This window comes from Lontra canadensis, unplaced genomic scaffold, assembly GCF_010015895.1.
Source record: "Lontra canadensis isolate GAN:19392208 unplaced genomic scaffold, GSC_riverotter_1.0 scaffold26, whole genome shotgun sequence".
Classification (NCBI taxonomy): Eukaryota; Metazoa; Chordata; class Mammalia; order Carnivora; family Mustelidae; genus Lontra; species Lontra canadensis.
This window is the reverse complement of record NW_022631020.1, coordinates 19,241,625-19,254,643: the sequence shown is the minus strand read 5'-3', so window position 1 is coordinate 19,254,643 and position 13,019 is coordinate 19,241,625.

The following is a 13,019-nucleotide window of genomic DNA, read 5'->3' as shown; positions in this document are numbered from 1 at the left end:
TGACAAAATCCACAGCACATTCTCATTTAAGTAGTGTAAAATTAAAGGAAAAGTTCTTTTTTATTTGATTTATTTGATCCTGAAGACTAACAAGCTCTAAAAACAAACACACAGAAACAAAAACCCTAAATCATGAACAATAAATTATTTCAATTAGGTCCCAGGCCAGAAGTCTGACTTGTCTCATAGTCCAGAAACAAAACTGGTTTTCTTGCACATTTGTAAGTGTTTACATAAGTATAACACAATGAGTTCTCTTCTCCTCTTCCTTTAAAAACAGAAATATTTTGATTGAAATTTTTATTTTTCATTGTCCCTTTGGAATCTGACACAAAGATGCAAAGCCACACAGTTAGGTGTCGCCAGCAGCCCCTGGAGAAGTTGATCTTGACTTAGCTTAATTTGAAAGAATCATTTTTCAAATGGGTCCATTAACAGATACTATTTGAATTCACTTTTTGTAGTCCAGCTGGTAACCGGAGCACATCTTTTGGTGGTCCTAGCTCAAGCTCTTCAACCTCCCCAGAGACCTATAAGCATGGATATGTTTATGACCAAGTCACTGTCCTGTCTGACTACCCAAACAAGATGATTTTGACCAAAATCATACAGGAAAAAAAAGAGGTTTGGTTCTCTTTCAAAGAAGGAAAAATAATTGCAGTAGGTTTTTTTTTTTTTTTCTGATTATGGCCATAAAATGATTTTTTTAATCCTCTCCAGGAACTTAGAGGTAATTTCAGATGCAAGAGAAAACTTGGGGGAAAAAAAAAAGGAACGGGAAAGCCATTCTTAAATATGATATTTGTACAACATCAATTCCCTACCTAAATGCAACCCAAAAGAGGAGGACAATATCTCTCTATGGCGGATAAAAATAAATAAATAAAACTTGGAAGTGGAAAAGGAAAGCACTCAGAGAAGATGTGTTAACTTTGAGGATTAACCTCTGAAATGCTAATAAGCTAGGAAGGGAAATGATAAGGAATTTCCACCGCCTTTCTCCTGCTAAGCCAGAGATAACAGTACCTCACTGCCAAGAATTTGTTTATGTATTGCCACCTATGGGGAGCTCCATACATTTCACCCTATTTTTGTGCATGTAGAATATGAGCATTTTTAAAACCTCAGAATGGCACTGATTACGGATATTTTCTTTAACTTGAGACTTTTAACAGGATCCATAACTCATTATGGATTCTTCTCTGTATTTCAGCTCTTGGTTTAAAACCCCTAGTACCACATATGTCAATCCATGGCTATCTAGAGCATTAACTGAAAATGTCAAAAGTGTAATTCTTCATCACAGAGGAAATAGAATTATAAAAATTAGATCTTTCACTTACGACTGACATTTACCACTCTCATCAAGATTAGCCTTACATGTGGTTGAGGTCAGATGTCGAAGGAGAATGATTCTGTACTCCCACGTAACTCCAGCACAGGTCTGCCATTAAGGTTTTGTTTCCACCATTAGTAAATTCTTCTACTATCTCGGTTCTCAGTCATAATAGCCACAATAGCTATACTTCACTGCAAATTTCCTAGGCACCAAATACTGTGTTGCACCCTTAATAACTGACAAAAGGAGTCCTAAAGTACAGACACTAAAGTCAGACTCCATGTATTTGAACCCTGGCTCTTGGGAAAATTACCTAACCTTGCTAAACTCCTGCTTTCTCAAGTGTAAAATGGACTTGATTGTATCTATATCATAAGGTTCCTACAGAAACAATGCGACGATGTTTGAAAAATTAAGCATTTTTCCTAAGATCATAGTCAGCTAAAGAGATGGAAGAACCAGATTCAAACTTAGTTCTTATAATGCCAAATTTCTGAGTTCCCATAACTGTCCACTGTGCCACACCACCTCTGGGAGGGTGACAAGGATGACATGCAGGTGCCACAGAGGAACAAGCCACCAACACACACAATATTTCCGTTCCTGGGAGGAAATCCAGACCTTTGAGGTCCCGGGGTAACCTAAATCAGGCAGATCCTGTTGGACACTCAGAATTTTAGGAAATCATATCGGTGACCTGTTGTTCAGCTGGACACCATAGGGGCGGATACAGTTTCTGACCAACAGTGCCCGACACACAAACACACACACACACACACACACACACACACACAGGACTGAGGGTAAAGAATGAGCCAACTACTGAATTCTAAGAAATTCTATATAGGAAAGAGAAAAATTCCTCCTCCCAGTGAAACATTTTATACACCTTTCCCAACTTCAGCACCCCTCAAACCCCTTGATACCTACATTTTGGGACAGAAGATGAGGGTACAATTCAGGAAATTTGGGGTGAGTCATGGTGCCTCTTGATTGTAAGCTCCACGAAGGTAGGATGATCATTTTGTGTGTGTGTGTGTGTGTGTGTGTGTATGTGACCACTGTACTCGTATCAGTTAGCCCATGTTGTGTTAACACTCAGTAAGTACTCTTGAATTTAATTCAGTCAAATTGCTACTGTGATCTTCCCCCATAGCACAAAGATATTTGACCATCCTGTTTTGTCTTGAACTCTCAATATCTAGCAATATTCAATTTGACATACGTTTGGATCCCATCCATATTAAGCATCTGCAAGGCAAAGACCTAAAGCCACACAGATCAGACAATCAACTCAAGGAAAGTGGAAACATTCCAGATCAAAAGGAATGTGCATTATTCTAAATGGCCCTGTTTAATATAAGATAATGCAATTTGATAGAGGGATGTAATATTACACGATGTTATTCCGGATTTAACACAGACTTTTCTCCTTCATGAAATCCAGAAGCAGTCTCTCAGTGGTTTTTTCTTTGCAAGACATTACAGTCATCTGAAGACCTGACTGGGACAAAAGAATCCATTTTCAAGGTGATTTATTCACAAGTCCGTTCTTATTTTAAGGCTCAATTCCTCCCTAAACAGGTATCTCTGGAGGCTGCAGTGTTCCCTTAACAAGACTCCTGGCTTCCCCTAGAATATCATTCCACTTTTCAGAACCTATCCCAAAGAAATAGTCACAAATGCAAAGAAACATTTGTATTATGAGAGAAAAAAGTTTGGTTTTTTTTAATAAGCACATAACTTTTATAAATAAAAGACCCAGCATAACAAAATGAATAATTAAAATTCAGGTGCATCCATTGATGGTAAGATTCACCTTTTTCCACATTTTAACCTCTCTGAACTTGAAATATGTCTTTTAAGTAGTCAGCCAGCATCTTATTAACCCCGTCAGACACACAGTAGACAAGAAGTAGCTGTCATTGCCAGGCACGCATGAACATGGTCACAGATGTTCATCTTGTCATTTCCTCAGTTGAATTATGTACATTGTTGGTACTACACATGTTGATTTCACTGCTACTTAAAATATATTCGAAGTAACACTGTGATTCAGCACTGCAAAGAAAAGTTTTGTGTACACAGAAAGGCATGTAAATAGAACAGCAGTGGGTAAATTTTGTATTGGTGAGGCAAATATTCGTCACAGGAGGAATGATCACTAGTTCACATTTTGTTCCAAAGCGATAAATCATGTGAGTACTTTATGGGACATAAGTAGACGAAGAGATGTTGCATTTTGTTTTCTAAGTCATATGCAAATATATATTTGCATATGCGCGCGCGCGTGCATGCGTGTGTGTATGTGTGTATTTCTTCTACATGCCACATAATGCAAATAAAGGGAAAAGAATTGCCAAATCCCTGAACTAGAAAGAAATGTCAAAGCATTGAAAGGCTGGTACTACCAACAAATTTTTCATGGAAGGTGATCATAAAGGCTTTGTGTCATAGCTTAATTAAAAATATTTTTGTCTTTTCATATCAGTACGTAAAATAATAAAATAATGTAAAATAATAATAATAATCCTAAAGTCAAAGGCATCTTAAAATCACACTTAAAAGAAAGATTCCCTGGAGACTTGAGAAAACTTTGGGCTTCAATAAAAATATAAAAGCAGCATACCAAATTTCAGTCAAGGCCATGATAAGATGATTTTAAAATAGTGTGGAAAAGTGAAAGCAAATATATCAAAATGTTAAAAGTAAAATGAGATTAATCTCTATTTTCTTGTTCCTTTTCATGTTCTCTAAATTGCTAAAGGAATATATTTTTTTAATTAGCTAAACAATAATACTTCAAATATTAAAAACAGAGATGGGAATGTATACTCCTGATCCTGATAACTTCCTTTATAGCTGTTATTGTTATCCATCTAAATCTTTTTTGAATCCATTTATATTTCACATCTTTCTTCTTCTGTGGGAAGCACATCCTATAGATTCATAAGTTTCAAGTACTACCTCCTGTCTGGTGTTGCTGGCTTGGCCAGTGCAGGTCAACGCAATCCACATTCTTCACACTTCCATGATCTTCAGTAAAACTTCCACAGCCTTGGTATTCCAGCCACAAATGCTAGTTTATTAGGTTTTCTTTCTCCAAATATTGAAGCTCTTTCAGAAAACCTAAGGACCTTTCCAACTTCTCTTTCTCGGTACTTAATATTTATTCTGAGCTCACCACCCGAGGCCATCCTGAGATCAGGTCTATAGCAGACCAAGTATATCCCCAATTCATTTATCCATTCATGACATTTTCCCACTTCTTTCCTATGTGACAGAAACCAAGAGAACTTCTTCTGGGCATCTGAGTGATCAAAGAATGGGCCGTTTAACTGGCATTTTCTGCAACCATGGGATTTTGGGTAGCAACTTTAATACCAAACATGAGAATTTCTGAGGTCACCAAGAAGATGAATGTGTAGAGCAGAAGGTGAAGATGGAATGGAAACAAGAAGATATGGAAGCTGAATTGAACGTCAGAACCAGGCGAATCTGAATGAGCTGGATTCACGCTGGGGAATGTACTCCCAGACCCCTCTTCCTCTCTGCCCCAGATCTTTCTAAGTGTTATTGCATTGGTAAAATCCATCTCTTTCTTCTTTTATCTCTCTCATGCTTTTGCAGCCGGAATAAATCATGACCCATTGCCACAAGCAGTCTTGGGTTGCAACCAAGAAGCAGGATGAACCCAACCTCCCGCGCTTGGGCTCTGTATCCTCAACACTAACAGAAGACCTCCCCCAAAGTAGCATCTCCATTTGTCTCTGAAGTTCACAAGCTTCCATCCTTGGACCTCATACACTGTTCAGTCACTTCCCAAAGCTGACATGGACCTGCTGCAGAGGTGGCAAGAGTATCAGAGGACCACCCATCAATGCCACCAGCAAAGGCCACCATGCCCCACACTACACTCTCCCACTGGCCCCATTAGTCAACCAAATCCCTAAATCCAAAGTTGATTACCAGAAGTCATCTCCATTTGTTCCCTCCCACAAGCACATTGATTTCCTGGTATAATTACCAACTCATGTAAGCATTTAACCTGCAGCCCATAAGCCTGTTCAACTCCCTATTTTCACCCTATCCCACCACTGACTAGTTAAAATAATAAATAAATAGAATAAGGCTTTAATGCTACTCATTTACAACTAATGATCAATGCCTGAATTGGTCTGAGATTAAAGTTCAAGTCTTTCTTGGCTGGAGCTAGACTTTTCCCTGTTGTTGGACACAAAGGCATGGTGGAGGAAGACGGGATGCCTGGGCACCACAGTGATACAGAGCCCATCTCAAATCAGAAATGCGACACATCTGCTCGCGCAGGGAGAGGAGCAGCCAGCACACAAGTTTGGGGGAGGAGGGGGAAGGGTCTACTCTAAGTGTCTCGTCACCATTCCAGTAAGTCCTAAACTTCATAAAGTCAGAACCTGCCAAAAATAGCAAAGGAAGGATATATCTCATTGCTCTGTCATGTGTGAGACGTTCATTAGCATTTCATGCAGGCAGGTAGAAAATTGCTGGAGAAAGGAAGAAATCACATTCCTAGCTCATTCCACCAAGCGCTGCAAATCTGGCATTCCTGCACGGGAGGAAACCATCCCTGCTGGCAGCAGACTCATCACCAACCCAACTCACAATGAAAACACAAAGAAAGCAAAACACCCCTGCATCTTTATTGCGTTCAGTAACTTGTGAGTATTTATAAGACTCAGGAACATTTCCTGGAATCATTACATGAACTCTCTGCTCTCCCGAAGTTCCATGCTCCCTACCTGAATTCTGTTTAATTCATTGAAACAGAGGTATAATTAGTTTCTCTAATGAGCAGCATCATCGGAGGCATCTGAAGAAGTGCGGGAAGAGAGGAGGAATGGCATCATTGCGCTCCGAGCACTAGAGGGAGGCTGGGGGTCACCTGCGTCTCAGCCCAACCCACTCTGCCCTTTTCAGAAGTGGGGTCCTCTCTGACTACAGGCAAAGCTGCCGCCTACCCCCGAGGGATCAACCGGCCGCGATGCTGAGTCTGACCTACACCTTTGAGGTTACGTCGGTGCTTCTAACCCTGCAAATTTCTCAATTATCTATGGCAACACAGAACTCATGAAGTAGAAGAAGGTGAGCCCTTCGAATACTTGACCCCATTTTTCATCACACCCTTTCTGCAGAACCGATTAGCGAGGAACAGGGTGGACAGTTTGCAATTTTTCCTGTTCTTCCTTTAATGGCCCTGCTTCTGGCAGAACAGTAATAAACAGGGACAATCGAAAAGCCACATGTCAAGGGGGGGACAGGCTAGGTAATCGGCGTGTGATGCAGAAATGTGACTTATGCATCTGTGCCCACCTGGGAGAGGAGGGCTCTGTCTTGCGGCAGCTTGAGGGACCAGCCTATGGTCTGAACAGTGTTTTGCATTATCAATTTGTGCTGATGGGGGGGCGGGGAACTATTACACTGTCTTTAGTGTGTGTCTTTGAATTGACTTTCTGTCACCTGCCTCTTGAGAACCTGTGTTGCTGCTGGCAGAAGACTGACAGCTCTCCACGGCTATCGTCCCTGAACGTTCCAGGCTGACATCTCAGACCGTAGAACCAAACCTTAGCGCCCTTCTTTCCATTCTGTAGCAGGATTTATTCCACTCCATCCAGTCCTCAGGGCTCATCATTTAAAACAATAAAAACCAAAAAGAATGACCTAAGATTATTAGCTGGTTAGGGATTTAAAAACCGAGTTCTTTGTGGAACACTGAGTGACAAGGGAAAAGGCTCATCATATAATAGCAAGTGAAAAAACCAGGATACAAAATTATGGATGCAACATGATCTGATTGGATTGTACGTGAATGTATGTGTGTGTCATTCCAAAATACTAATCTTGATCATTTCTTGACAATGCAGTTAAGAGTAATCTTAATTTTCGTCTTTAGGTTTTCAAAAATTTGCTAAATTAAGCATGTATTATTTTTATACGTAGAAAGAAAAGAATCTCTTCAAACTGCTACACGGATATAAAATATTCCTCTGTTTAAACCTGCATTTCATTGTTTATACTACAGTCTGCTACACTAACTCCACTCCCTATCATTCAGATTCTCCAAGTCCCACCCACACGGCTCAACTCTGGTTCTAGCATCCAGAACACAAATGTCGTGAGCAAGCTGATTTCTGGGTGGCTCCTCCATAGGTCAGGAGTCAGGAAGCAGAAAGAGCCGGGTCTGCTGGTCCCCATCCTGCTCCTAATAGTAATGCAAGAACCTTGGAAATTCTTCTGAGCACCCTGGGCCAACTTCTCCCCATATATGAACTGAAATGTTGGGCTGGACAACCCAAGGGCCCATCTCCCCCAAAACTTCTACTTTTCATGAGCTGCTGGATCTAACTGCACCAGAAAGTTCCAGTCACCATGAGTCTGCGGTTACTGCAAAGTTCCGTTCACAAGGCAAATGATTTTCATTCAACAGGAAATGGTGAAAGCCAAGAGTCATAAATACCCATAAATATGTGTTGTTTTATCTCAGAACAAATCTCTCAGGCAAAACAGTCATTACGGATATAAATACAGCCCAAACCTCTACAGTATTAAAAATTGTGGGGGGGCGGTTTGCATAAGGGAGCTCAGAGAAGAGATCAGTGAGGTGGGCTTTCAGAAACATTAAATTAAGGGGCACCTGGGTAGCTCAATGGGTTAAGCCTCTGTCTTCAGCTCAGGTCACGATCTCAGGTCCTGCGATCGAGCCCCGCATCAGGCTCTCTGCTTGGAGGGGAGCCTGCTTCCCCCTCTCTCTCTGCCTGCTGCTCTGCCTACTTGTGATCTCTCTCTCTCTGTCAAATAAGTAAATAAAATAAAATAAAAAAGAAAAGAAAAGAGGGGCGCCGGGGTGGCTCAGTTGCTAAGCGTCTGCTTTTGGCTCAGGTCATGATCCCAGGGTCCTGGGTTCGAGCCCCACATCAGGCTCTTTGCTCAGTGAGAAGCCCGCTTCTCCCACTCCCCCTGCTTGTGTTCCCTCTCTCGCTATGTGTCTCTCTGTCGAAATAAATGAAATCATAAAAAAAAAGGAAAAAGGAAAAGAAACATTAAATTATATACTGTCCCAAACATAAATAAGGAGTTTACTGTGTACCCAACATTTAAGTTTAAGAGAGTCTGAATTCACCTGACTCCTTAGGTGACTCAAGTATAAACCCCTGGTATGATTACAATAATCTGAATCTGAACAATTAGTCACAGAAAATATAACCTTCAACTTGGACGAGATTACTGATATGTTAGCTAATTTCTTAAAATTATGCAAGTCATACATTTGCCGTCAAATAAAATTCAAACCATACAGATACACTCTACATATAAAGGGAAAACATGGAAGTTTCCCTTCAAGTCTTCCCCCTGCCCACAGCTCTGCCCACAGGTGACCTATGTTGTAGACCCTTTTTATGTTTTTAAGATTTTATTTATTTATTTGAGAGAGAGACAGAGAGCACTAGAGAAAATGAGCATGAGTTGGTGGGAGGGGGAGGGTGGAGGTAGAGGGAGAAGCATTGACCAAGGAGCCCGACATGGGCCTGGACCCTGAAATCATGACCTGAGCTGAAGACAGACACCCAACAGAGTCACCCGGACACCCCCAACCCTTTTTGTTTTAAATGTGCCTATCTTTGCATCATTCCTATCTATACCTCCCAAAGCACTACAAAAATATCCACAAATATCAGATGTCTTTGTTTTGTCAAACTTAACCAAAAACTGGACAAATTTCTTACTAAAATAGAATAGTTCCTTTCCAAAGAAAAATCCATTGCTTAATCTCTTCCGAATGGATTCCAAGCATTATTCTCTATCTCTACTAATCTTATTTTTGAGATAATAAGCAGATCAACATGAATCTTAAAGGCAGAAATGCTACTGGGACAACAAGAACAGCAGAGAAGACTCCATGGGTGTGTGCAGCTTCTGACTTCCCAGACAGAGGCCCGTGCAGACCTTATTATCTCAGACTCTGAGAGCTCAGCAGAAGCCCCAGATCAGTTACCATGTGAAAACCCATCCAGTCTGTGGGAGCTGCTAGCAAACAGCATCCCAGCTCTTCTTTCTTGATCTTCTTTCCTCTCTCAACTCTTCCTTCTCTGCAAAACTATTCCCAAAACTACACTTCAAGAAGAATCAGGCATTCTGGAGGTACAAGAAGTCCAGAGATGGCTCTCTGATTAGAGATCAGTCCTGGACCTTTCATTATTTAAATGCTGATGTGGATAATGTATTACTGGAAAACCCAATTTTCTGGGAAGTCTAAAATTCAATGAAAGTTTTGCAGAGATCGCTGAAGTATGGAGGTAATAGAAAAGAAAATAATTTATGAAATTAAATACAATTAGCCAAACAGCTTAGGTCCAAAACATTATTGAGCTCAGGGAGGAGAAATGATGTTTTTTTTTTTTTTCTTAAAATAGAGAAAATATACCATATCTACCAATAAATATCATTTATTGGTGCTTACTACCCTAAGCAACTTATACAAGTTAAACAACTTAATTTCAACAATAAACCTACAGGAAAGTAATATTATCATCTTCATTTTAAAGATGAGGAAACTAAAGAACAAAGAGCTAGTAAGTTTCATCTGGCAGGATCTGGGCTCTCCCTCCTTGTAGCAAATGGCTGCAGCAGTGTCAGCCCTCACATCTCCTTCCTACCCCATCCAGAGGAAGAGAAGGTCTCTTCTGGAATTCACACACTCATTGGCCTGTTGTGTCACACACTCTTACTACAAGGACAGGGAGACTGGGATATACCAATTAGACTAAACCAATCAGAGCCAACTAATTATGTACCTGGAGGGAGGGTCAATATTACCTAAATCTCCTGGCTGAGAATGGAGATAGTAGCAGAAGGGAGATAATGGATCCTGGAAAGGTGGTCTTCCCTGAAATCTCTACCATAGTATCCATCCACCTGAAAAAGAAGAACAGAAAGTTTCTCCAATGGTACAATTATAATCATCGTTTAGCTTGACACTATTAAGTCTTATTGGCATTATCTGTTCTGAAACAATATGTCCTCCCTGCAGTTCCTTTTTCAAGAAAAGTCCAAGTTTTATTCTAACCTCTCTTCTCCAGAATCGATTTCTCCTGGGGACAACAGTAGGTTTGTAATACATGTTGGCACTCTCAGGAACATAAGTGATCATTTTTTATGAGGAAATTTGATAGTGCAGAACTAGGACAGTCATATCCTTTTTGATGAGAGAAAAATAATGATTTCATATAAGACGACTCTGTCTATCTACTCATCTTCTGTGCATGTGTTATTTCACCCCGAGTTACGGAGCTAGCGCTCTTCTTACACACAAGCAAAGCACACAAGTGAAATCAAGAACTGTATGAGTCCTTAAGAAGTACTCAGAACTATTTCTCTGCTTTTATTCTAAACAGATAATTAGCTATCCAATTTAAAAGATGTTCTCAAATGAAGATGCAACAGTGTTCCTTGGGAACACATTTTAAAGTTTAATGATCTTTACTATCAGCAGGATGCCTGTATTGAAACTAACACTGAATTCCATTTAATCGGTGAATATTTTTGAAGTGTGGAGGGCCCACTACGTGCTCCTCCTGAAGCTCAGAGACAGGTCTCAACAGAAAACGTCGTCCCCGTTAGCCTTCGTAAACTAGAAGACCACAGTCGTGCACAGCCCCACACAAGTTAATCAACAGATATGTATTTGAGTAGCTGTGCTAGGGAAAGTGACATGCAAACACCCGTAAACATTATCCTCAACCTCACCTCCCCAGGATACATGTTTGCATTTCATTTTCCTGGTCCTTGTCGTTTCCATGGCTTTCCTCTGAACCTCCTGCTGGTTTTCCACAGCTATGATAAACTGCTGTCTCGCAATGGAACTCCACAAAAAGAAACAACCAAATGGATCCTAAGAAAAAATAGTGGCTTTTTTGGGGAAAACAGATTCCCAACCACAACACCCTTTTACATTGAGTTGTCCTTAAACGGAAAAGAAAAATAAGTATAAAACTGAAAGAGTAAACATAACAGATCTCGACTAATCATCCAGGGGAAAGGCTTCATGTTATTGTTACTGCGGATGACTAATCGGATAAAGCCCTTAGCGAACACCAGCTGTCCGTAATCAAAATAGACTCGCAACCATTCCCAGGCCCATGGTGATGCGCACACATGCTGTGGAGAAGGACTGATTCTATCAAAGCCTAAGCAGCTCCAAAGTTCATTTAGTTTTGCTCCTCAACAAGCGTCAGGGCCATTTTAGACCTCTCCAAGGGGGTTATGAACCTCCAGAGCAGGCATATTAGGGAGTGATTGAAGTCATCTCATTTAATGCAAGAATCCCTCTACCACCGTGGCTATCCTCTGAGGCAGCCCCAGGGAAGCCGGGCAGGGCGGCTCCAGCAACCATTGTCAAGTTCCAAATACTGGGAAGCCATTCCTTAGAGTAAGTCACACCCCTCCTGGCTGTCATTCCCACCCCAAGGTGTCTAGCCCTCTTTCCCAGGACAGGGCTTTAAAGAGAGGAAAACCGCTCTCCTGGTACCTTAGTCACATCTCCCACTGTCTTCTTCATAGAGCATCTGACAGCCGCGTATCATTTGCGTCTTTCTCCCTGTCACTTCGGTTCAGCAGGTTACATGATCCAAAATCTAGACTTTTTGCAAAAACTTACCTGCTTCCTTTCCTACCATATTTTTTTGCTGTTGTTAAAAGGTGCTTATGTTTATTTTGTCCTCACTCAGAATTGAATGAGTGAACCAATACGTGTTATCATAAGCCTTTATCCTGAGGATATCCTTTTTGTCATGAGTCAACATTTAAGTTGCTCGGTACCTGTTTAAACTCTCCTCTGCCTGGGAGTCTCTCCACATTCAGTCTTCTCCATGCAGTCACTCTTGCCCGGTGGATTAAGGTCAGGTAGCAAATGCCTCTCTTCTCCATCATCTAATTGATCACACTGCTGTGACATTTCAATCTCTGCCGCATCGGGAGAAGCAGCCTCATGTTCGATGAGTATTGCTGCGGAGGGAAACACGGAAATAGAAAAAGCCCATTAACCTTCAGAAAATGATAGTACATTTGGTGCTTCTCTTAACACCTGATTATTTTCTAAGCAGTAAAACTTCCAATTTATTAAGCCCTAGGTGGGTAAGGAATGATTTATCAAACAGAGAACCCGAGATACCACTTTTACGTCATTTTGTGGCAATCCCACCAACTGGGAGAGACTGGAGTAATTACCCAGCAACAAACGCCACAGACCTGAGTTCCAAACACTGAGCTGCTCTGTCTGCGCATTTCTATGTTGATATTTACACAGATAACGCTAATGTGTAACTCCAAATGGCAGAATTCAGACTTCATCTGAAAGACCCGGGATTGTAAGTAACCAATATAGACCCAGCTTCTACTCTGTATATCGGCTTCACCCATCTTAACTCACCTACCCTTCAAAACATCCTGTCCACACCTGGAAGATGGGTTCCATTTTGCAGATGAGTTCACTGTGGACACTTGTGACTCGTCAAAGCTCACGTGTCAAATGGAGTTAAGGTAGAAAACAAATCAATCACTGAGTCGGTATAGCACAAGTGTTTCTCATCTTTCCTCCTCTCTGAGACCTAATACGACAAAATTAATCTCTGCTTTTGCCTGCCCTAGG